The sequence below is a fragment of the Stenella coeruleoalba genome (genome assembly GCF_951394435.1).
Source record: "Stenella coeruleoalba genome assembly, chromosome: 10".
Lineage (NCBI taxonomy): Eukaryota > Metazoa > Chordata > Mammalia > Artiodactyla > Delphinidae > Stenella > Stenella coeruleoalba.
Window position 1 is genome coordinate 29,415,757 of NC_137156.1, and position 27,261 is coordinate 29,443,017.

A 27,261-nucleotide genomic window follows, 5' to 3' on the forward strand; every position below is an offset into this window, starting at 1 on the left:
ATGGACTTTGCACAATTAAAGACATGGGCTTGAATCTTCATTCTTGAATGTATTAGATCAGTTGAATAATCAAATTATTTAACCATCTAAAGACCCAGTTTTAACTATGAATGAGAATAATAATACCCAGTTGATGGGGCCCCTATGAGAATTAGATGTACACCATTCACAGATCTAGCAAAGGTTAAAGTAATCTGTACAATTATATTAAAAGTATTTGGAGCAGCTTAGCATCCAAAAAGGAAGACTGAAATACACATTTATCATCTATTCCTCCTGAGAGTCCATTTAAAATGACAATAAAAGAATAAAACGGGATAAATATTCAACAACAGAAACGAATAGGAGCTAGGTATTAGCAGATAAGAGATTTCAGAATCTTTTTGGAAGAAGTGAAAACTAATGTTGGAGTACATACTGATAAGTCAGGGCAGAAGGCGCTGCAGCCTAGGAGGTGCATGGAGCAGGCCACTGTGCCAGGGAATTAAAGTGCTTTACCTCGCTAATACTAAACAGTCAAACAAATGATATTAGTATATCCCCATTACATTGATAAGGAAACTGAGGCTTAGGCAAGGTAAGATATATTACAATGATCCTAAAGTTGATAAGTGGTAAATTCAAGATTTGATTCCTTTTCTCCCTTAATGTCACTCACTGATAATGTCAAAAGTTCCAAAAAATATGACACACCCACAAACACCATCTGTCTATTAGGCTATGAGATTTTTAACTGTTCATATATTTTAAAATACAAGTTTTGTCATCCTAGCCAGTCTTAATCTTTGAATTCCCTACCTGTCAGAATTTCTTTCCAATCTCTACCTGAGTTAAAATTCAAACAGGATCAATTATTTTGCTTCAAATTCATTTTTTAGATATATAGATAGATGGATAGAGATAGGTATATAGAGATATAGATAGCTGATATAAATATACCTAGAGAAAAGTAGATTGCACTACTAATAAATCCCTTTGGCTAGTTATTGTATAAACAGAAAGAGTGGAGCAATAATGTGTAAAACTAGAAAAGAGGACATGATAAGTTTGAGTATTAGCAGGAGCACTGAAGGAATTAAGAACTGTCAAAGATGAATGTTAAGTAAGGGGCATGGTATTTAGGGAATAAGGTGCAACTGAGTGAGGCAAATTAATCTTGTTAATAATGTGAGTGATGATCAGTTTAATGTCCCAGAGGAAAACACCGTAGGCATGCTAAAACAACAACAGAAGTAAGATGCCCAGTTTTTACCCACTAATCTTCTACTAGAACTTGTTTCTTTTTGAAACTATTCCACTGAAATTTTAGGAAAAAGTGAAATCTCACTATAACTTTTCTAAATAAAAACAAAACAAATTTAAGGGCATTTATATTTCCACAGTAGCATGGGGTAGAGTGAGAAATACTGGGAATTGTGGAATCATTATCATTTGCTAACCCACATTATCTGCTTCCTGTTTACCATCTAAGAGACAAACCACATAGCCATCTAAACAGGAAAAGTTTAATATGAAAAATTAAGCCATGATAAGAGTAACTAGAAGATGTAAAGAAACCTCTAACAAATACTTACTGCTGAGAGAGAGTAACCAAGAAAGAAGCAACCTGAAAAGTGGGCCCCCTCCCTGAGGGAGGGTTCAGACCTCACTGGAGAACAGCCCACTGTAGGGCAGAGAACATCACTGGGTCAACCAGGTTACAGATGGCACTCAGTCACCTGACAAACAGAAAGAGATGTGGCACAGGTGTCCACAACCTGTGAGTAGGCAAAACAGCACACAGAGGGAGTCAGAGCACCGCTGTGGGCAGGAGGCCTGTGGGAGGGTTATCCCTAGCCAGCCCAGGTCTGTAAGTTCACCAGGAGACCATCCATTCTCTCTTTTGCGCCTGCCTGGGGCAGAGCATCACAGGATGTCCTCTCATCCACACCAGTGACCAATGGTGCAGCCTCTAAAAACACCAAGAGAAGCCCTCTCCTCCAGCAATTTCCCATCAGTGCCTTATACTGAGGAAGCTCAACATTGCGCTGGACACAGCACGCTTAAAGGAGCTCCTTCCACTCAGGAGGGTAAAGCAGGAAATGAAGGCGATTTTGGAATAGAAAGCAATAAATTTATAATTGCATACCATCTCAGTGTTACAATTTATAAACTGTCTATAGAAACTTTATTATAAAATTTGCAGACTCTTAGGATTCATACTGTAAGCTCCTGTGTGTCAAAAAATATTGTTTCTTAAGACTCACAGACATAGAGAACAGACTTGTGGTTGCCAAGGAGGCTGGTGTGGGAGGGATGGAGTGGGAGGTTGGGGTTAGCAGATGCAAAGTATTATATATAAAATAGGTAAGCAACAAGGTCCTGCTGTGTAGCACAGGGAACTGTATTCAATATCCTGTGGTAGACCACAATGGAAAAGAATATGAAAAAGAATGTATATAAATTTATACATATAACTGAATCACTTCGCTGTACAGCAAAAATTAACACAACGTTGTAAATCAACTCTACTTCAATTAAAAAAATGTTTGTTTCCTGTACATTTCTAAAAATTTCAATCCAGGACAAGAAACTCGATAAGAAATCAAGTTCTGGGAGTTCTGGGACTGACAGACCTGGATTTGAACCCTGGCTCTGCCACTTGTTAATTTCTACAATATTTTAAGTATAAGGTTCCTGTTCTGTAACAGAGTTAATACTATTTCACCCTAAGATTTTTATGGTGATCCTAGTATTAGTGCAGCACCTGCCACAGAGTAAGAGCTCAAGAAATGAGGTGCTAACATTATGATAGTCAAGGTACCCTACATTATTATGAGACCTCAATTAATAACTTCCCTCATGAGTCACATACTGTTTCATAGGTTGTCTGCTGTCAAATGGGAACCATTAACCTTTCGTCATAATAAAATGGCAATTTACAGATCTCTATTCCATTTTGTCTTAACTGCAAAATCATTATCATTTGCAAAAACTCCTTTCCCTTTGATTCTTTTTTCAATAAAATTCCATTTCCCATTTTGTAAACTGCAAAAGTATAACTTTATAAGATACAGTCTCACTTTCTATCAGAAATAAAAACTACAATGTGTCTTGGATTATTTGCAATGTCGATGAATGAAACACTACGGAAGATCAGTGGCATCTATAAAAATAAGTGTAGAAGCGCTCAGAAGGGCATGTGTGTTTAATACACTGCATGAATAGTAACAGCAGGCTGTAAGTCCTACTGGAAAGGCAAAACTTTCAGTGTAGAAATGTTATCAATTATATTTCCCACTTTAGTGGGAATGAGTAGCTGGATAAATTTTGGTGGGGGTTGGTGGAAAACTCCATGGAATAAGAAGCTTGTCCAAGGGAAAGAAAAAGAAGCTAACAGAGGAGAAAAAATATTCATCCCATTCATTCCCCAATATTGTCCACAGATGCCGCAGTAGGAGAAAGTCAATAAACGGATAATCATACTGACATAAAGATTAATTTTAAAGGTCTCCAATATTTTTAAAAAATCTATAAATCTTAAAAATGAAATCTCACTTGCATAAGAATTTAATATCATCTCCCCTGGCATTAAGTTCCTAAAGGTTACAGTGACTTCAAGTAAACACTGCTGTCTCCCCCATGCCACAACTGCCACTTCTAAATTCTTGCACCAGAAGTAGAAAATGACTTTTCATTTGCTGGTCCTTGATCATTTTTATATTTCATACACTTTTTATTGCAGAGTTAAGAGAAAAGCTGCAAAGATAATACACAGTGCCCATATTCTGTGGTCCCGATTGTGCCTGACATTTCCCTGGAGGCTTAAGGTGAATATGTCGCTTTAGTCTTGAATAATATGGTACTCTGCTTAGAATGGCCTTTAAAGGTAATAACCAACCCAGCATTCTGTTGGTTTCTCTGTGGTATTTGTTCTGTAAGGAAGCCATAAAGGAAAGAGTGAATGGAGCCTTTTCAAGATCCAGTCAGTTTAATAGGCCTTATTCATGGGAAAGGTTATGTGAGTAGGTTGCAGAATAAGACACTGCTTCCTTTCCCATATGCTTCCTGAAGTCTCAGTCCCCCCTTTCTCGTGATGCCCTTCCCCTGCCCAAGAGGCTTATCCTCAGGAAGTGAAGCCTCAGAACTCACATGACACTGCCTGCTCTTCCTGTTCTCCTTGATTCCAGAGCGACAGCTTCAGCTCCATCCTGGTAAACTGTTTGGGGGAGAGAAGGACAGCAATGAGAGTGGAATAAAAAAATAAGTGTAGAGAAGAATGTTTGTAATGCAGTCAAACCAAAAATATTTCATTTGACCCAACAGCTACTAAATCTCATCTTTTCACTGAGATGCCCTATGGGCTGTAAGGGGTCTTCAACGTGGATTAGGCTAGAAGAGCAACTGCTTCAGGATTACAGATTGGTGGGGGACTTCCCTGGTGACCAGTGGTTAGGAATCCGCCTGCCAATGCAGGGAACACGGGTTCGATCCCTGGTCTGGGAAGATCCCACATGCCGCGGAGCAACTCAGCCCCTGTGTCACAACTACTGAGCCCGCGTGCCACAACTACTGAAGCCTGCGTGCCTAGAGCCCGTGCTCTGCAACTAGAGAAGCCACTGCAATGAGAAGCTCGTGCACCGCAACGAAGATCCAACACAGCCAAAAATAAATAAATAAATATTTTTTTTTAAAAAGATTACAGATTGGTGGCTCTGGCAAACTTCAGGGAAGGCAGCCGAGGTTCTGTGCTGTCTCTGCACTTCTGGCCTTGCTAGTGTCCTCCAGAGATGAAATGATGTGGGGCTCTGTGCTTGTCTTAGGAGGCTTTAGAGCCCAAGGATAAGCAGGTGATGTGCAGGTGTGTTTGCAACTTGAGGAACTTCGAGGAGCTGCCTAATGAAAACTTTCACAACCCCTGTCATCCTGAGAAGACTCCGACCTCTATGCACTTAATAAATAACTGGGAAGTCACTGGCCTATTGAACTTAAATGACAGATGTACTTCCTTTACTATAATAGGAGAGATCAGTAAGAAATCAGTGTAGATTTTGGATGGTATATACATTTTACTGGTCCTTTCATTCCAGTCATGGTGTTTTTCCTCACCTCTGTCAACAAAGTTAAAATGTATCATAATGATACCTTGGCAAGGAGACTCTAGGAGAGACAGAAGAAAGTATCATAACAGCTTTTGATACAAGTATGAATTATATTTTTCTAATACTGTATGAAATCAAATATGTATGCAGAGCTTATAAAGCATTAAAAGTTTTTCTAAATTACATAACCTATGTAAACACCACAATTAAATACATTTATTTTTCAGTATTACAATATAGAAATCTAAGGTTACAGAATTTTCATTTTTACTGACTAGTCCTATAAAAGTATTCCAAATAGACAGTCAATATATATCTTTATTAGCTATAACTAAAGAGTTTTCAGATTCAAAGCAATACTTGTTTTATAATATTCTTCTATTTATATTAAAATTCCTTAGAGAAACGATTAAGAGAAAGTGCTTGTTTTGCATAATTGATGCTTTATAGGTATCTAGGAAAGTTGTGCAATTAGACCCTAGGGGCTCCATCAGTGATTCATCACCATCTGGAACATAAAGCTTTACATACTGCTATGGTTTGTGTTTCTTTGACTAAAGTGGCGATCATACCATTTATTTTTTTATCTTTTGTAGAAGGTAAGTATTTAATATTCTCAAAGCATCTTGTGGCTGCATACACGCAAGAGATGCAATGCAGAGTAAGAAATGACCCCAGTCTCTTCTACAAGTATGCCAAAGGGAGCATAGATTTTTTTCCTCCATGAGGAGAAATCACAGAACTCTAAAATAAAATTATAAATCTTAGGAGACCATCAAAAATACTTTCCTGTTGGGAGTGGGCTTTGGCCTCCACTGGGTTTGCCATGAAGAAATTGCCTTGTATAATCTCAGGTCTTAGGCACCAACTTAAAACTCAACTCCAACCACTCTATTATTCTCCTGCGATTTCCCCTGCCCCATATGCCACTAGAAAAAAAATATTTCTTTACTTTAAAATGACAAAAGAGACATGACATCTCATTTTTTTTTTCACCTAATTAACCATGATTATGGAAAAACGGGATGAGCTACAAAAAGCCATAGTCAAGACATAACTTGGTTTCAATGTAAAACAATTTCTTCGGAAAATACACTATAAAGTGCTGATTCTTAGCCCTGACTTTACATTAAAATCACGTGGGGAAATTTTTAAAAGATTAGATGTCGAGATTCACCCATTAAGATTCTGATTTAATTGGTCAGTGGTGGGGATCAGCATTATATTTTCAAAAGCTTCCAGGTGGCTCTAATCTGCCATCAGGGTTGGAAAAGACTGCCAAGTAATATTAACCTCAGAACCCTAACTGTGAAAGTGAATATTAGATTATATTTTGGAATATAAAGTGGACTACATAGTCATATTCTGGTAGTTAAGAAAAAATGTTGAAGAATTCATTGTAAGAATTAGGAATCTAGGAAGTGTAGAGGCATAGATCAATATATGTACGTTTAACTGAATCAGTTTGCTGTACATCTGAAATATTGTAAATTAACTATACTTCAATTTAAAAAAAATCATTTAGTCTTGACTGATCTTAATTTAATCACATCTACCCAGTTCATTTTGCCATTTAAGGTAAAACTCCTTGCTGGTGCCAAGCAGTAGGACATAAACATCTTTGGGGGACCATGATTCCACTCACCAGAATTCTGATCAGTTTTATTTAAAGATTTCTATTTATATGATCTTTTGGCCCAGTTATTACTCTTCCCCACCAGCTGAGTAATCTGCCGATTGCATTTCCACCCTCTTTATATAACCAGATTCTCTGGTCATGAAGGATTTATAATACCCCTGCCCCCCCCACCTCCTAGTGTTTGCCCTCTACTCAGATATGAGTTCCAGACTGAGCTCTTCTTAGACAACTATTCACAGGCGCATACTGACACGTGCATATCCCTGAAATCCTCTCTGATCCTAGTAACATAGCCTCCAACTCATTCTCCTGTCTCATCTTCTTATATATTTCTGAGTTATTACTGTGGATGGACTTGAGTCAGATGTTTGCTTTACTACTAATACTCTGTGGTCTTATCTGGATTACATCTGTAAAATGTGGATAATATTGCCTACTTTATCTGACAGTCTGTAGGATAAACAGACCAGAAACACATATTATCTTGTCCAGAGTAGATACTTCATAAATATTATGTCTCTCCTCATTTATTTTCATCCATTTTTAGACAGGAGTCAGGTTAACCCATAGTTAATTTCAGTGTTTCCTTGCTCCCTATTCATTCAGGTGCATATTTAATTCTCAAATAATACTCTGTAGTCACTTTCAGCAAATAACCAATCTGCAATGTGTAGTATGATACATGTTCAATAACCCATACAGAATTTTTGTTGATAGGAAGAGCTTTTCCTCATAGAATAAGATATATAATTCAAATTATAATCCATCCTGTAATTAATCAAGCATTTAGCTGCATACTGCATAGGTAGTCTCTTCTTTCATACGACTTACATAATACAGAGTTTGTTCCCGTTTTAAATAGAGACTGCATGACTAAAAGATGAAACGGAGAAAAACGTTTTCTTAACCTTTACAGAACTCTTATTTCATCTCCTAAAAATATGTTAAAATAGAAATTAGAAACTTAAAAATTATTTTCAGGGTTTCCTCAGCCAGCCTCCTGTTATTTTTTTTAATTGTCCTCACAGAAATCCCCTGTGCCACTTAATAGAAATAAGTTTTTTTCCAGTCTGTCACGGTCCCTATTAGCTGAGAATTAAAATCCATGCCTCCAGCTAACCAGTTTGACTGAGAAATCCTCTCTGCCTTCTTTTTTGTTTTCCAACCTCCTTTGCCAATCCATCTCACCTCACCTGTTTTCCTCCCTTTGACTACCTATGGAAAGTAAATACAGTCTGACTGAAAGGTATGCATTATCTACAACCTTTCTCTAATTGTTTATCATGGTCCCACTAGGTACTAGCCATGGCCCTAAACATACAGCATTTCAAAACCCGGCTTCCAGAGCCAATAGGAACACCCCAAATAGAATCCAACAGGTCAATATGGTTACAATATAGGAGCCCTAGAGAGGAGAATCTTGTGGCCTGGGAGAGGAAGAGAGTCAGAGAGTGATCAGGACACTCTTCTAGAGAGTCAAGCAGATTGACTCAATTATTAGCCTGTCAATAGGAAATTTAAAAGATGAAGTCCGGTTGGCCCAAAGCACTAAGAGTAAAAAAGGCAAGAGACAAGCTGAGATGGCTGAGAGACACAGCCCTCTTCCCTCTGACAAAACTGTGCTCTTCCTTGTTACTGGGCTGCACCCGCAACTGAGTGTGTTGTGTGTACTCAAGCCCACTTTTGCATGTGTAATGTTCAACAGAAGAACTTTCTATCACAACTCATAAGGTTTTGCAAATAAAACTGCCAGCAAGAGAGGATGGGATGCTAACATTGCCTGAGAAGTCAACAGTAGATAAAATATACGAACTAAATTAGTACTAATGTTTCAAAGTATAAATTATTTTTCTGATCTCTATTGCTTTGGAAACTGATACTTGGTTCACTGTATTATTCTGATCTCTGGATGTTGCTGCAGCTGCAAACTTGTAACTTTAAATCATTGACTTTGGAAATATATTTCTTCTAATGTGATTTATCTTCTTCAGATTCCAAATGGTATTACCAACTAACTATCAGTGTAATGACGCTATCCAGTTCCAAAAAGGAAGGCATTTTACTTTGGCTTAATTAATGGTTTATCATTTGTTCCTACAGTTGTTTGTATAAAGTATGACTTTTTCATACTGAAAATACAGCAACAACAACAAAAAATCCATGTCAGTGTCCACCAGAGAAATCAATAGGACTAAGACTTCATCTTACCAAGGATAAATCCTTCCATTCTCCTATTGGGTCTCAGGATGACTCACCCAGTCTCTTTGGAGTCATTCAATTTTTGCCCTACAGCCATGGATGCTAATATCTTCAAGTTGCCTCCCTATGGACTTAGAGTAGGCACTTCTCGGTGGCTGTCAGATGACAAGGACAGACTTCAACATTGCTCTTGATTGTAGTCTCACTAATGTCAGTCATTTGATTTCCTCATGGTCCTTCCTCTGCTTCTTTTCTTCTTTTGCCATCCACTTGGCCTTAGCTGAGGTACATCACATGTGTAATGGTGTACAAAACAATGAAATTGGACTTTAAGTTTATGGAGTCAAATTTCTTTGTTTTTCATGGAGCATTGACTTGCTTCTCTTTCCAAACTCTTAAAAAATACAATCAATTTTGTTTTCCAACATGCACAGTTAATCCAGAATTCTAACTTCATTCATAGAATTAGCTACCCTTTGAAACACTTGCCATGCACACATGATGGAAGCAGATCTTTTTTTTTTCTTTGCATTTTCTGGTCAATAGTAAAATCTGCATTTTCTGTGCCAAGAGCAGAGGTCTCTGTGTTAAGCAGTGCTCTCTAGAGAAACAGAATCAATAGGATGTATATGTGTGTATGTACATAAACACCTCAGTAGATAGACAGATGACTAGGACTATCTTTATCTATCTGTTTATCTATCTATTTGGCTCAGACAATTATGGAGGATGACAGATCTCCAAACCTGCCATCAGCAAGTTGTAGAACCAAGGCAGCTCATGGTGCAGTTCCAGTCAGAACATCAGCAGGCTCAACAGCCAGGAAGAGCCAATGTTTCAGTTTGTGCCAGAAGACAGGGAAAAACTAATATCTGGCTCAAGGCAGTCAGGCAGGACGAGTTCCCTCCCATTCATGGGAGGGTCATGTTTTGTTCTATTCGGGTCTTCAACAGATTGGATAAAGCCCACCCACGTTAGGGTGTGCAATCTGCTTTACTCAGTCTACCAATTCAAATGTTCATCTCAAAAATAATATAAATGAACATATACATAAAATGGAAATAGACCCACAGACATAGAAAACAAACTTATGGTTACTGAAGGGGAAAAGGGTGGCGGAGGGACAAATTAGGAGTTTGGGATTAACATATACACACTACTATATATAAAATAGGTAACCAACAATGGTCTACTGTATACCACAGGGAACTATACTCAATATTTTATAATAACCTATTAGGGAAAGAATCTGAAAAAGAATATATATATATATAAACTGAATCACTTTGCTATATACCTGAAACTAACAGAATATAGTAAATCAATTATACTTCAATAAAGGAATAAAATTTTACAAATGTTAATCTCACCCAGAAACACACTGTTACAGGCAGGCTTATCCAGAATAATACCTGACCAAATGTCTGGGTACATTGTGGTCCAGTCAGTTGCCATGTAAAATTACCATCACACTCTCCTATTACAGTGGACCAGTCTGGAAGCAAAAAAATCACCATCCTAGCTGTGAAAACTTGTGCATATCACTTCCCCTCTCAGCCCCCAATTTTTCCCTGGTAGATAGTAGTGTGAGACTATGATGTCCAAACTGAGTATGTACAATGAATACCTCCTATCTCATTACAGACAGTATCCCATATTATCTTCACAGCTCTGAACTACTGTTTTTACCATATTCCAAAGGAAAAGACTTAGAGAGGTTAAGTAAATTTATTTAATTTCTAAAATCCATTTAAACTCTAGAATTCTCTGCTCCCAAGTTGGCAGCTAAGGAAAAGGAAAGGTGATTTGGAGGCTGCCACAAGACTCTCACATGCAGAGGGATCACAGAGCATACTCTCATTTTCAGCCTCATTCTCATGATAATCTGGAAGAAGAATGAGTGAAGGTTTTTGTAAGACTCTCCTTACTTTTCTTCCCTAATATACAAAATGGAAGGGGTGTTCTTTAGGAAAAGAGCATGGTTATGCCATTTCCATTATTGTTCTTTACTAGTTCCATAGCACAGGTGCCTGCAAAGTGTAATTCAATGTATCTTTTTCAGTAGCTTTGTTTACAGTCATCCTGAGCAATATAACATAATCATATTTAAGAATTATGAAACTGATATAATATTAATGAACAATTTGCAGGTAGGCATACAGCTTTCAGCCTCATAATCCATAATCCATTTTATCTACTGACTGCTCTCATATGCTCCTCTTTCTGGCTTTTATAAACATAGTACCTATAACCACCAGAAAACAGCAAGAATTACTACACACTGATGGCTTCGTGCCCTTGCTCATAGCACAGTGGAGCCTCAGCAATCTCTCTCAACAAGCCCTCCACTCAGCTCTGCATAACTCCAGTGCACACCTAACAAGTTCTTCACAGATCACATATAGCCATTTGACACAGTAATTGAAATAAACTGTACAACCATCCTTCACAAATATGTACATACCTGCTTGCATGAAAAATAGAATGTCAACGTTTCAAGAAATAGTATTCCAAAAATCCATCGTATTGCTCTCCCATCACAAACTTATCTAAAATCTGACCATTTCTCATAAATTTTATTGCAACCATCCTCATCCAAGACACAGTCCCCTCTTGTGAAGATTATTGCTAAAGCTTTCTAATTGGTCTTCCCTTTTCTGTCCTTACTTCCCTAGTCAATTCTCAAAACAGCAACCAGTATGATATTGTTGGGTTATCAGTGAAATCACGCTACTTATCTTCTCAAAAGCTGCCTTTGGCTCGCCCTTCACTCCCAAATGGGTGTATCCCAACAGAATTGGCTTCCCAATGGCATCTTTAAGCTTCTATGCTATTCGTTATAGCCTCCTTCTCTCTGCTCCAACCACTTTGCTTTCCTTGCCTTTCTTTGAACACACAGGCATGCTTCCACATCAGGGGCGTGGCGACTTAGCCTGAAACATTCTCCCCAGATAGACAAATGACTCCCCTCCTTCAAGACTTAATCTTCTCTGTGCAGGCTAGTCTAACTACATCACCAGCTGCATCACTGAGTCACACATTCCCCTGTTCTACTTTTGCCCACATAGTACATACTAACTTCTTACAGACAGATTAATTATTGTATTTATTGTCTGCCTTCTCTCATTGGATGTGCGCAGCATAAAGGCAGGTATTTTGTCAGTTTTGTTCATTGCTTTATCCCCATTATCTAGAATAGTGCTTGATACAACATAGGCTTTTAATAATATAATTGTCAAATGGAGGAGTGAAACAAGCAAAAAAACAAAGAAGAAGAAGAAGAAGAAGAAGGGGTAGGAACTATTATCTACTTGCTCTAAAATGTTTTCTAGCTATTTAGGTTTCTGAGTTTTACTGATTCTGCTTACACAGGAGCTGAAGCTGAGGAAAGGCCTTGGCAACCAGACAGACTCTGCTCTTTTGCTCAGGCTCCAAATATCCTCTTGGCTTTTTTTTTTTTTTAATTTATTTTTTTCTTATTAGTCGTCCATTTTATACACATCAGTGTATACATGTCAATCCCAATCTCCCAATCATCCCACCACCACCACCCATCCCCCGCCACTCTCCCCCCTTGGTGTCCATTTGTTTTTTCTCTACTTCTGTGTCTCAATTTCTGCTCTGCAAACCGGTTCATCTGTACCATTTTCTAGGTTCCACATATATGCGTTAATATACGATATTTGTTTTTCTCTTTCTGACTTACTTCCGTCATTTTGTTTCTCTCATTGTTAGCTCAACAGTGATATTTACATGTTGCCCTGGATACACTGAGTTAACACTTCATATTTTTATTGACCAAGTCTAATAAATTTTATACCATGCTCTTTACTTTCTGTTCTCCAACTACCCAAACATGCTTGAATCTTTATCTGACAACATACAAATTGTAAAATTTTGGACATGTTAAATATCTCTGAACCTCAGGCTTCCCTGGTGGCACAGTGGTTGAGAGTCCGCCTGCCGATGCAGGGGACACGGGTTCGTGCCCCGGTCCGGGAAGATCCCACATGCCGCGGAGCAGCTGGGCCCGTTAGCCATGGCCGCTGAGCCTGCGCATCCGGAGCCTGTGCTCCGCAACGGGAGAGGTCACAACAGTGAGAGGCCCGCGCACCGCAACAAAAAAAAAAAAACAAAAAACTCTGAACTTCAATTTCCTCAACTTCTAGACTAGAACAATAATAGCTATTTTTCACAATTTCACTGAGGTATATATAAGAACATGTACAGAAAAGCACTTTATAAAATGTTATTGTTTATTACTTTCCTGAAATTAGCTCTTTTCCTGGGATATGCCATAGATATGAAGACAAGAAGGAATTTCAATGGGTACCATATTTAGCTATAAACTGTTAATATTTCAGCTATGCTTTTTTTTTTTGCCTAAAAAGAGAATAAGGTTCATACCAGCCAAATGTGTTAAACTCATACAGAGAATTCAAAAGACCTGGTAGCTCTTGAACCTCCCTCTAAATAGTAAGCAATATGTCTTATATATTTATGATGACTTTGAACATAGTAAAGCTAATTTACTTAATTATGAGCCACCACTGCTTAAAATTCATTAGGTATTTTGCTATATGAATTCACATAGGTAAAGTTCAAAAACAGGCAAAACTAGTGTCAGAAGTGAAGATAAAGTTTACCTTTGGGGTGAAGTGTAGGGGTAGTGATTAAGAGGGTATATGAGAGAGGTCCTGCAGTGTTGGCAATTATCTGGTTTTTGACCTAGGTGGTGGTTATACGGTTGTGTTTTTATAATTCATTAAGCTAAATGCTTATGATTTGTATATTTTCTCTATGTGTTATACTTAGATTAGAAATTTTATTAACAAAAACACATAGAGTGTAGATGCCGGTTCCTTGGTTTTGAATTCCAGTTCCACCAGTTTTTGTCAGTGACTTTGGGTAAAATATTAACCTTGGACTTCTCTGCTTCCTCACTATTATGGAGAATAATTATAGTACCCTGGTATTTTTTTGTTTCTGAAGGGGGGTGAAGGAACAAGTGAAGTAGTACATATAAAATGCCCAAAAGAGAATCTGGCACACATTCAGTGATTAAGAAAAATTAGCTGTTGTCATCATCATTATCACCATTAGTAGGTAATCTCTAAGATGGCTCCAAATGTTCCCTCCTCCTGGTACTCACAGCTTTGGATAATCTCCTTCCCTCGAGTGTGGATGAGGCTGACATGTTTCTAATCAATAGAATATGGCAAAAAGTGATGGGGTGTCCCTTGTGATTTTGTTACATAAAATTGTACCTTCCATTGTGCTAGCAAGATCTATTTAATGAATTCCTTCCTTGCTGGCTCTGATGAAGCACGCTGCCATATGGAGAGGTACAAAACCAAGGAACTGAGGCAGCCTCCAGCCAACAACTAGCAAGATACTAAAGCCCTCAAAAACCCAGAAAACTGAATCCTGCCAATAGCCTTATAAGCTTATAAGCAGATTCTTCCACAGTCTAGCCTCAGATAAGACCCAGTCATGGCCCTGTGAAAGGCACTGAAGCAGAGGACCCAGCTGAGCCATGCCTGGAATCCTGATCCACAGTAACTGTGATATAATAAGTGCGTGTTGTTGTAAGCCTCTAGGTCTGCGGTAATATTACTATATCGTAATACATGACGAATACAACATCTGGCTCCAAGCAACTCTCGAGAATTAAAGTGCATGAGCTTTGTAGTATTTTCATTAATATTTAAGGAGACTCCTTCTTAATTCTGCATTTGACTGTATTTTAAATGGTAGAGTGTGCCTGGTATTTTTCACCAAGATAAAAATGGCCACCAGTGTTCCAATGATATAATTACAAAGAACCATAAATGAAAGTATTTTGATTAGAAATACTTTGTACCCACTTACATCCTATTAATGTAACTGTTAAATGAGTAACTTTCCATGGATTGCAAGTCAACTACCTGAGAGACAGTAACAGCTTAAATAGAACCACAGGAGAACAAACTAGTACTATTTAACATCTTTTTTTTTTTTCTTTTGTTGACCTGTGCTCCTGGACTAATAGATGACACTAGCTCTTTCACCCTTTATTTCGAAGACCATAAATTAATCAAAATAGGCAGGCAAATATCCTAAATGAAGCAGACTGATAGTGAGCAGTGGCATGTAGTAGAGAATGGTGGACTAGAAAGGCAAGCTGTATCTAAAACATTAAATTCAGGTATTTTATTTTAAGTATCATAAGGGCAAACTAAATATGTCTGTAAGTCATGTGCAGCACACATACAGGCTGCTAGTTTGTGGTCTCTGCTTCAGTGTAACAGAAATGTTAATACCACCAGACATGGTTCAGTAAGACCCGAGATGGTGTCAGAGTCAAGAAGGGTTTCTGGTTAATGCTTCCTAATATAAAAGGATCCCATATACCTACAGAAGCCCAGCTGCAGTACAAGACTGAGGTTAACTGCAAAAAGAATATAGGATGGTCTATATCTTTTATTATTTATACCACGGAGGTATAATCAGGAGGGAGAGTGGCATATTGATATTGGAGTCATCATCCCCATACATGTGATACTTTTGACTCTGCCAGTCAATTTGCAACTACTTCTGATATATCCCCAGATTGTTTTAGACACACTTCTATTTTCATGTGCTGGCTGCACTGTGTTTGCTTATCCCTGTGATTCCCATACCAGACTGTGAGCTTCTCCTTAATGGAAGAACAAACAGAAGAGGCATATATCAGTAGAATAAATAAATAAGCAAATGAACCAATGCATCTATCCAGGACTAAGAACTCTGTGTGTAAAATGAGGGTGTGTGCATTGTATAGTGATCTCAAAGTTTAATACCAACTAGAACATATGATACTCAAAAATTACATGTCTACTGAGACATGCAATTCAATTCAATCTGTGATTTATTCATAATTAATTGATACCAACTTAAATCACATGTATGTTTTTAATACAAAGTAGAATTTTAACCTAAGACATTTAATCTAAAAAACAAATTAAATAAGTATTGGCATTAAAATTTTAAAAGAAGCATTTTATTTAAGATTCTGGTTCCCCCATTAATTAACTGGAAACATTTGTTTCTCAAATTATTTTGGAGATACCAAAAGTTAGATTTCTATTTTCTTCTGATTTTCACTATGGTGTTTCCTTTTCTTAGGTTTTGTCTTTATGTTTTGTTTTGAATTTACTTCACATCTTTTACCACTTTTACCTTTATGTAGAAAATTTAACACATTAACCTTAGGGGGAGAAAGTAAATAGCCAGTTAGCCCTGAGAAAAGATCGAATGGGCTATTAAAAAAGGCCTTCCTGTTCTATATCTTGGGGTTCTTTTACATCACACAGAAAGCTTGGCTCTCCAGGCTAAGAAAAATGCTTATATTTTAATGCAAAACTTTCACAGTAATTCAGGTTTATTAGCCTAATCTTGCAGCACCACTGCAGAGGGCCTGGATGCTGGCAGAGTCTGGCAGGGAAGGTGAGGGAAGGACACAGGCAGAGTGGCTCACAAACTGTGGCTCTGTGCAAGGACGCTTATACTTCCAGCCCTAATTATCTCCTGGGGGGCAAGGCTTTCTAGTTAGCAGAAGAAAACCTCAAGGCCAAAGGAAGACTACATTCTGAAATATCCTGCTCCGGAGACAAAAAGCGTGGTTAAGAATTCATAAACTCAGCTCTTCTCATTGTGGTTGAATATTGTTACAGTCACTAGAAGCAGGAAGTAATGATTTGTTTTGAAAATGAGGGAGAGGGTGTTTATGATGTCTTTTTTTCAAGATAAACATTTCATTTGGCATTGTAAAAGACTGGGGGAAAATATCTCAGTATGATTTACGATTCAGGATGTTTTAGTTCTTTCATTTTTACATATTAATGATTTTGTATATTCCTTTATAAAATATCTATTGAGCACCTACTTTGGGCTAGGAACTATGCTATCTCCTGGGTTACAGCAAGCACAGAGCATATGGTTCCTGCCCTCTGGAACTTACTACCTATTTGGGATACAAACAAAGAGCTAATTTGTAGAGTAGTGAGTTCTAGATTTTAGCCAAATGAAGCTTCTTAACAACTTTGGCAAGAGAGTTTCAGTGGAATAATTGTTGGAAGTCAGATGACAATGGGATAAGAATTGAATGGTGGTGCAACAGTAGAACCAAAAGTGTATACACGACTCTCTTTTGAGAGATTTGACTACAATGGGAAAAACAAAAAATGAAGCAACACCTGAAAATCCCTTTAGATGGTATTAGGGAAAATGTTAACTTTTTGTTGTTGTTGATTTTACCGAAAAAGGACCCAACGATGATGAAGAGATGGAAGGTATAGCAGTGAGATAAGGATCCACAAAGTGAGATCTCGAGGAGTATCCTCAAGAGGATTCCTAAAAGATGGGCTACATGTTTCGGGGGGGAGGTGGGGGAAGTGGCCCTGGAGCAAAGTAGAAGCTTTCCTTCCAATATAACTGGATAAAGAGGTAAAACAAATGGGTGTCCATGCCCATTATTTTAAAAGTTTAAGGACAGGAAGTGTATGACTTACTTAATGACGTCTATTTTCCTTGTGATGGATGACATGAGCATGTCTGCTGATGATGAAACTGAGCAGAACCCTGCAGGGCCTTCCCAGGGATAGCCTCCACCTCCATGTCCCCCACCTCTTGTTTGTAGAAAAGCTTTAGCCTCCTAGGCCTTCCCAGAATTCCAAAGAGCAAACTTAATTGGAGAAGTGAGAAAATGCAGAAGCAAAGGAAAGCAGTCAAACGAGACAAAATAACAATAGTTTAGGCATAAAACAAAGTCAAGGACCTTTAGTTACTCCTCAAGGGCTATAGATAATATCCTGAGCCATATCCTTGAGTATTTTTGCAGGTACTAAAAGCCCCACCAGCACATAACCCCAGACTGGTTGGAACCAGAAGGTTGACAATTGAGATTCCCAAAACATCACCCTGTTACCTCAGAACCAACCACCAATCAGATAATCGAGCATGAATTGATCACACCCTCTCTCTTACTTTAAAAAGCCCTTCTCTGAAAGGTGTTAGGGAGTTCAGGCCTTTGGAGCATGAGCTGCCAGTTCTCCATGCTTGGGGACCACGTTTGTGGCTTTGAAATAAATGCTATATTTTCCTTCACCACAATTTGGTGTCAGTAGATTGGCTTTGCTGCACATCAGGTGAGCGGACCTAAGTTTAGTTTGGTAATGAGGATGAGAAAATGGTATTTATTTGGTTGAAGATTTGAAGAAAACATGGAAGGTTTAAAACAGCCACCTTGCAGAAATAGGTGGCCAGAAAGAAAGAGAAGGTGTATGGACAAGGCTGAACAATCAGAGGACACCTGAGTCTCTAGATTATATTAGAACTGATTGATAAAGCTGTACACTTTTCTTTAGCAGGTTTTAACCTTTGATATTTCATAGAAGGCATATAATTGAATATGTTCATGGTTGGGACTTTTCTATTTGACTAGAAAGGAAAAAAAAATGGAGCATTCATGTTGAAGTTAGATTAAATGATGAGATTAAATGGTAAATTACAGAATCTCAGCTCCAGAGAGAAAGAAGTGAGGTCAGGAAGGAGTAGAACATGCCAGGGACTGGACATCTAGAGTTATCAAGGGGAAGGTACAGTGGGCGTAAAAATCAGAAGACTGTGGTCAAAAGGTCAGGTGCCTGAATTTAATGTTTCAGATTAAATATTTTCAGTATAGCCATGCAACGAGAAAAAAATGAAGACAGAAGTCTCTGCAGATAACAGGTCAAAGAAATATAAAGCCTGCGAGTCGGATGGGACATTAGTTAAAGTGAACCAGGGTGATGGTATTGTGTGTGGTAGAGGAGAGGGTTGTAAATAGGTACCACAGTCTTCAGAGAATGAGTGTGAGTGACCAAGAGGTCAACAGAGTACCATGACAGGGACAACAGATAGCAGGGGTTTTAACAGGCAGGAAGCGGAGTGATGCTGTGATCATCAAAGGGAATGAAGAGGTCTCCAGCCCCACCTCCTTCGTGGGGTCAGGGGTGGGGACAAGTCTCAGAGAATGAGCAACCTCCATGTCACCTGTTGCTTTATCTGTAATGAATATATAGAAGCTCTGATCCCAAATGAGACAATATAAGTGAGCTAGTTTGAAAGACAAGGTAATATGACAAACCAAATATTTGAAGAAACTTCTGTTAAACAGTTCTGAGACAGACTAAAACAAACATTTTTTTTTTTTAAGGAGCACAGGTTCATTTTTTTTCTTCCAGTTTTGAGATATAATTAACAAACAGCACTGTATAAGTTTAAGGTGTACAGCATAACGATTTGATTTACCGTCATGATGTGATCATCACAATAAGTTTAGTGAACATCCACCATCTCATGTAGGTACAAAATTAAACAGGAAAAAAAATTTTTTTCTTGTGATGAGAACTCAAGATTTACTCTCAAAAACTTTCACATAAAACGTACAGCAGTGGTAATTGTATTTATTATGTTGTAGAATACATTCCTAGTACTTATTTCTCTTATAACTGGAAGACTGCCCTCATCCAACTCCCCCTTTCCCTACCCCCGCCTCGGTCACCACAAATCTGATCTCTTTTTCCGGGAGTTTGTTTGTAACGAGCACCTTTTTAACTGCACTGAATGGAAAGTAAGAGAAATCCCCAAGAGCCAGAGTAAAGAGGAAGCAGGAAAGCAGGATTTCAAATGAGTATTAAAACCAGGGCAATAGCTAAGACATTTCCAATCCTGCTGAAAACACAGCCTTGAGTTTTAAATGCCTCACAGAAGATCCTGGGCTTGTGTAAGGTGGAGTTGTGGAACTATAACCTTGAAATAAAGTTGGGACTCATGAAATTCTATAACCTAGTTCAAGAGTAGACTAGAGTGGCAATGGGTGTGTTACTGAGACTTCTTGTGGGGATCACTTCACAGTATTTCAAATGCTGAATCATCATGTTGTACACCTGAAACTAATACAATGTTATGTGTCAGTTATATTTCAATAAAAATATGAAAAATAATAAATACAATATAAAGAAAAAGAGAGAATAGACTACAAAAATTCACTTGTTGCCAGAAGAAGATAAGGCGGAACATTATCTATTTCAGCTTGAACTGTTGAAGGAACAAAAGCAGGGGGAGATCCCCTGAGAAATTATGACCACAGGCCTGACCTCATGTGGGTTTGTACTTAGGGGTTATCCCAGATGGATGTTACCACAGAGCCTCAGGCATAAGCAAATGCAAATTCTCTCAAGAAGATGCATCCTCAACCCAAAGTAATTGGATTCCCACAGAAAACCAGCCAAAAGCAAGAGAGTTAAATTGAGGACTTTCATTTGACTGAATTTTAGTCAAAATTTCTCTCGCTCCCATTGGATTTTTCTCTTCCCATTGAATATTAACTTAGAAGGATACAGCTCTCCCTCTCCACTCTCTGTTATTTTCTCTAGAAGAAAGGGTAAAGCAGGTACTTTCCATCTCAGACAGACAACAAGCTTAGGGGCTCTCACAGGACTCTCTCTAATTAAAAACACCTCACCATCCTTATCTATTTTCTGCTGTGGTAGGGAGAACACTCCAGGATCTTGCTAATTTCTCAGGCCCTCCTGGATACAAGGCACAGGTGTCCTCTACTCTCAGATTCCCAACCTACTTGGGAGGTGGGGATGCCATTATTTTCTGCTGGGAACTTCAGCTCACAGCAGTTTCTTTTACACCCCTGCCCTGTGAGCTCGCTCTGTGATTTTTTGCATATCCTTTCTTTGTAGAGAGCAAGACCTTGAACTTTGATACACAGTAAAGACCAGTTTTTAAAACTCAAATGTCTTTCTCTCAAAACTATTGTGTCTGCTGTTAAAAATGCTGCCATAGGGCTTCCCTGGTGGCGCAGTGGTTCAGAGTCCGCCTGCCGATGCAATGCAGGGGACACGGGTTTGTGCCCCGCTCCGGGAAGATCCCATATGCCGCAGAGCAGCTGGACCCGTGAGCCATGGCCGCTGAGCCTGCGCGTCCGGAGCCTGTGCTCCGCAATGGGAGAGGCCACAACTGTGAGAGGCCCGCGTACCACAAAAAAAAAAAAAAAAAAAAAAAAAAACTTGAGGCTTGGTGTTTTATTTTTGATGATTGCATTCATTGGTAAAGAATGAGATAAATCTCTGATGCCTACGCAAAACAATCAGTATTCCTGTTTCACCGACTCCTTTGTATGTGCCGCAAAAAAAAAAAAAAAAAAAAAATGCTGCCATGGGTTTCAAATGTCTAAGAAAAAAATCCAAACATCACTTCTTTTTCTCTGAATGTATGCAATAAACATGCTACCCTGAGAGCCACAGAAATGAAAAACCATAGCTGGGTGGATAGGGGGCAGGTCGCATACAAGGTAGTCAAAGATTTAAAAAATAATAATCCAAGCCTACTAATGCTTCCCAAAACTACATTGTGACGTGAACATAAACTAAACAGTCGTGCATATGTTTAACCTTATGTGCCTTTTACAATCTATGGCAAAGCTGTTGCTGACTCAAAAAGGATATGGATGAGTGTAAATTTACTGTGGAGTTGGTGAGAGGGTAAGGCTAGGTAGAAGAAGGGCTACCTGTTAAGCTCAGTTCAACCTGGTTATCTATGTTTTAGCCATACACCTACCAGAATAGCTTTATAAATCTTTGAACAAATAGTACAAATCAGAGGTGATCTGAAAAATGGTAAACAGGAAATGAGGAACCCTATAATGTTGCAATCCAGCAAAAAAAGAGAATGCTTCTTTTTGAAAAAGTGTCTGGAAAATAACAATCTAGTATTTCTTTGAGTGATTGGGGGATATTTTTCCTGACCATCGTTAATGAGGCCTAAAGACACATATCTCCTTCCCCCCGCACCCCGCCCCGCCACCAATTCCCAGGGACACACAAAAACACAAATACAGTCGGAGCTGTGGCTGGGTCTGAGTTCTTTCTTTTTCACACAGCAACCCTTAACTAGTGCTCATAAAGCAGGACTTGACTTTTTGAAAGCTATGAGGACAAGGTATTAATTCCCCCTACACTTCAGGTTCCTCACTTCTTAAAATTACACTGTTCATATGTTCCTTCCTGGGTTGTTAGGTATTATTAAAAGAAGATCAGCCAACATGAAATGCATGGTGGCTAGTATATAGTAGCTGTCAACTGCAGATTTTTTTATGTGATAACAAAATCTCTTTCAGTTGTAAATGGACAAAAAAACTGACCCAAATTTGCTTAAGTAAAAATGATTTCTTTGAGGTTCATACAGAGCCCCCAAAAGATCTGGTTTCGTTTTCTCCACCTGTTAAAATATCAGTCTACGGTTTGACTCCATTCTCAAGAAGGATCCCCCCTGAGGTCTCAGGGTCGCTGCCAACAGTATCCATGGTCTGGTAAGAAGAAAAACCAAGAAAGAATCAAATGAAATCTTTGGCCTAAGTCTCACCGGGCAGGATTGGGTTGTGTGCCCATCCCTGAAAGAATCTGTACAGCTAGCTTATGGAATGTGATGGTTAGCTTAGGCAACCCAGGCTTCTCCTGGAGGTAAGAGGGAATTACTATCAACCAAACCCAAGCGTCCTGAAAGTGGAGGAAAGATAGCTTCCCCAGGAAATTCAGAGATGTGTTTCCAGGAGAAAAATGAGAAGCTAAAAATCCACTGTGGGTCACATTTTTCTCTTCTTTTTCCTTAGACTCTAGATGAACTCAGTTTGTATCTTTCAGAAGTTCTTGGATGTGAGGAATAATTATGCTCTAAATTGTATCCTAAAGAGATGGTGAAAGGCTCCCTTTGTGAAAATCTTGAATTTTGAGATAGCAGAAGTATCAGAAAATGTTATTTGTTATTCAATATCTGTTCTCCTCTTCTTCCTTAAAACAGAACCTTGATTTTTTTTTTCCAGGTTCTGTTTTATCTACCTAGAAGAATTAATTTCCCATCTTCCCTTTAAGTCAAGTATAGTCAGATAATATCTGACTAATACTACTGAAGTGGAGTTTTTTTATAGAACATCAATAAAGACTTTTTTTTTTTTTTTTTGCAGTACGCGGGCCTCTCTCTGTTGTGGCCTCTCCCATTGCAGAGCACAGGCTCCGGACGCGCAGGCTCAGCAGCCATGGCTCACGGGCCCAGCCGCTCTGCAGTATGTGGGATCTTCCCGGACCGGGGCACGAACCCACGTCCCCTGCATCGGCAGGTGGACTCTCAACCACTGCGCCACCGGGGAAGCCCAATAATGACTTTTTAGAAGAAACTGACTTGGGAAGAGCATTTTATGCTCCCCACCCTCACTTCTAAACCCTTAGCGTTGACTTAAATGCACATATGACCCTAGAACTCCAGCAGTTCCTTAAACTGTGAGGTGATATTTAACATGAAAGCTACAGACTAGGATAAAGGAGCAGTAAGTGAGAAGTAACCTGAGTTTCTGGTGATCATGAAGCCACCATACCAGTCCTAATCTGTCTATTCCTGAATTTCTTTTATATAAGGAAGGAACTACGTGTAGCATAAACCACTGCTGTTTGGACTTTTCTGGTATACATGCAACCAAACCTAATCCAAAGACATTCAAATTTACAAGATAAAATTCCTGTTCCTGGAAACCAAAAGATCATTTATGTGATTGATTTTTCAAGGCCACCTGCAACATGAAATTATCACCATTTTATTCAAGAGCCTCAACTTTGCAATTTCCCATATTCTTTGGACTCTAAATCGACGGGTGTTCCAAATATCCAGATAAAATAGGAGCCAGGTCATTTGCCAGGAAATATATATGATGCTTGTAAGTCTAAAAATCCACTTGCTCCAGATGCCTGCCCTATAGCCACTTCAGCCTCCTCAAAATATTGTTCTATTTGCTACTACATTTAAATCTGGAACATTATCTCCAAAAGTTTCCAATTACAAAAATACATGTAAAGATAAAAAATAAAAAAAGAAGGGGAATTACTTATATGTCTTCCAGCTCTCTCATTTTTGCATTCCTTGTTTTTACAAAGCCACCTTGAATGCTTTTCTGTAAATGCCCTAAATGGGGGTAGCTGGTTATGAGAATAAATACACAATGGTCTAAACCTACTGAAAGCAGACTCTAAATAATTGAACTTGACAAGTGAAGTTCTGGGCATCAGCCTCACAGAGAGGTGGTGATGTTGATTTGCAGTAGGGAAGTACGGGTTTCTGAGAATAGAGGAAAATTCCTGTGAAAGGGAAGGAAAAATTAGTTTGGGTCCTAGAGCATGATCTGAGTTTGAAAGTATTGTGAGATTGATATAATTACACAAATGGAGCAAAGAAGGAACTGTAAGAGTCATCCAGAGCCAAAGGTAGACGTGAGAAAGTGAAACTACTGTGTAAGAAAAGAGACCTCAGTCCAAGAGGGGTGAGGCCAAGGATGAGAAACAAACCTGAAGCTGAGTGCCTTCAGTAAACTGCAGTGAGACAGAATAATTAGGCTCAAGTGAGTAAACTAGAAGAAAGGGTCATAAATATTTCCAGAGGTGGTATATTAGTATTTGATTGCTGTATCAATAAAATTCCATAAACTTATCAGCGTAAAACAACTCCATTTGTTATGTCACGGTTCTGCAGGTTAGAAAATAGAAATGTGTCTCACTAAGCTAAAATCAAAGTGTTGGAAGCCTCCTTACTGGAGGCTCAGGTAAAGAATCCAAATTCATTCAGGAGTTGTCAGGTTGTATTTCCTATGACTACAGGACTGAGGCACTCATTTTCTTGCTGGCTGTCAACTGGAAGCCACCATGACTTCCTAGAGACCTGTCCCAGTCCTTGCATGGGGACACCTACATCTTAGAGCCAACAATGGCACTTCAAACCTTCTCACGTTGGAATCTCTGATTTCCCTTCCACCACGTCTCTCTGTGCCTTTTCTGTGGCATCACTCTGATCACAAAGTTTTCTGCTTTTAAGGATTCACATGATTAGATTAGGTCCATCCAGATAATCTAGATCCATAATCTTAATTAATCTGCAAAGTCACTTTTTACATGTTACACAAATTCACAGATTACGGAAATTAGGGTGTGAACATCTTTGGGAAACCATTTTGCCTGCCACAGGTGACAATACATAAAAGAGCCAGTGGATTTTCCTGTAGTTAGGGAGAGAGACGTTAAGAATTCAAAGATTCTCCATTGTTTTTCTGGTACCATTCTGATTATATCCACCACGTAATGGAATTTAGGGAGGTGAATAGCTATTTATCATTTCATTTACTGTCTGTTCACAGATTTTAAAATATCTTGGTCATCTCAGACAACAACTAAACTAACATAACTAACATGAAGCTAAGTATAATTACTCCGAATCCTAAGAAAACTTGGTAACATTTTCCCACATAAGAAATTCGGAGAATTGAAGAAATGATTCGCTCTAAGTATAATACATCTCTCAATCTCTTACTCATCTATGATCATGGAACATTATTATCTTCCACGCATAAGCTCTTTGCATTATATTTTATTAAATGCCATTTATTAAAATGTGCAAATTGAATGAGATTGATTCACTACATGTCGCAGCAGTAAGACTTTCAGGTGATGAGTATAATTAACAGGAGAATACCAATAAAAGTGCTGATATACTATCATTTCTATGCATTTATCGTCATTTTCCATACAAAAATAACTCAAGGTTTAATATCTCTGATTTTTATGAACTCAAGTGATTATAATTCAGAGCTCAGCAGTTTCTCTTTTGTTTGTTAACAGAGGCCCCAAGAGCATCACTGAAGTCAGTGTGATTTCTGACTGCTTTATTGGGAGAAAAAAATCTAACTGATCAGCCTGAATTTTACAAACATATCCAGGGAATACATGAAATCATTCTCAGTGGAGAAGTGAAATATCGGAGAACAAAAGATGTTTTACTTGTATTGATTTTATTAACTTTTAATCCTGAAGATTATTCAGGAATTCCCTACTTTTTAATAAACATGAGTACTGTTTTCAAAAGCTGTTTCAACCAAATATCAAGAACTAATATTTGAATGGATATCAATACCTGATAATCTGCTTGGAAATTGGGAAGTGAAATAACTCTTGGCTAAAATTCAGAAGTAAGATGACTCCCCATTGAGGGGCTTCATGATTCATAGTTCTAGACAGTTGCTTCCTTCCTTGGTGATCCTCACTGACTTCCAGTAGCTGCTCCTTTTCAGACCCTGTAGATAGTGATCATGGATGCTACTAAAGACAAGTGGCACGTTAGGTGGTGGGTGAGCTGTGGACAAAGCCATGCTGGCAGGCGACCAGTAGCCAAACTGGCTGGGAGTGTACTAAACTGAAGGTCAGGGTCCTGGCACAGATTCCATAGGAAATGTTGACAGTAGCTTTGAGGAGTCTGGGAGGAACCATTGAATGATGGCTGGTTGTAATTCTTCAGTGAAATAATCACAGTTTCTTCTATCCTTTCCTTAGGTTGTATGAGAACACTAAAATCAGCTTTAATTTTTAAAATGGTTAATCTACATTAATCACACTGTTTCCAAGGTATGTCCCCAGGTACGCCTGCATCAGAAACTTCTGAATTCCTTTTTGAGATGCAGACTTCTAGACCCCCAACGCACACTTGCCGAGTAAATCTCTGAGTGCAGACACAGGAGTCACTATATTTTAGCTAACTTCTATGGATTTCTTTCCACACTAAAAGTTTGGTTCTACATATAATATTTTTCTCACAAGATATCTTTGTTTTTAAGTCTACCCAACCTGAAAAAGCTTCAAGAGATAGGATGTAGAGGAAGGGGATGATAATTTACTCTAGAGCTGAATATGGATGATCTTAGTCTCATGGCTCAAAAATCATACCAAGGGGGCTTCCCTGGTGGCGCGGTGGTTGGGAGTCCGCCTGCCGGTGCAGGGGACGCGGGTTCGTGCCCCGGTCTGGGAGGGTCCCGCGTGCTGCGGAGCGGCTGGGCCCGTGGGCCATGGCCGCTGAGCCTGCGCGTCTGGAGCCTGTGCTCCGCAGCGGGAGAGGCCACAACGGTGAGAGGCCCGCGTATGGGAAAAAAAAAAAAAAAAAAAAAAATCATACCAAGGGACTTCCTTAAACACGAAACTTCTTAAGTTCAGTTGGGAAAGAGAAGGCCGTGAGACACTCACACGCTTTGTGTCTGTGGACTAATGCTCCCAGTCTGGTGTACCACCAAGAAAAAATAAAAAAGAGAGAATGGCTTGATGAAATATAACCATAGAAAAAATATATATATATATTTTTTGGTACGTGGGCCTCTCACTGTTGTGGCCTCTCCTGTCACGGAGCACAGGCTCCGGACGCGCAGGCTCAGCGGCCATGGCTCACAGGCCCAGCCGCTCCGTGGCACGT

The 27,261-nt window shown here is 38.8% G+C and overlaps 1 long non-coding RNA gene across 2 annotated transcripts in view; it reads right to left on the minus strand.

Annotated features, from left to right (window-relative positions):
• The window catches only part of LOC307193149, a 254,599-nt gene that overhangs the window by 191,197 nt on the left and 36,141 nt on the right, over positions 1-27,261 (minus strand). For both annotated transcript variants that reach the window (XR_013830235.1, XR_013830236.1), the window contains exon 2: positions 4,132-4,198. This is a non-coding gene — a long non-coding RNA (uncharacterized lncRNA). The remainder of the gene's footprint in view (positions 1-4,131; positions 4,199-27,261) is intronic.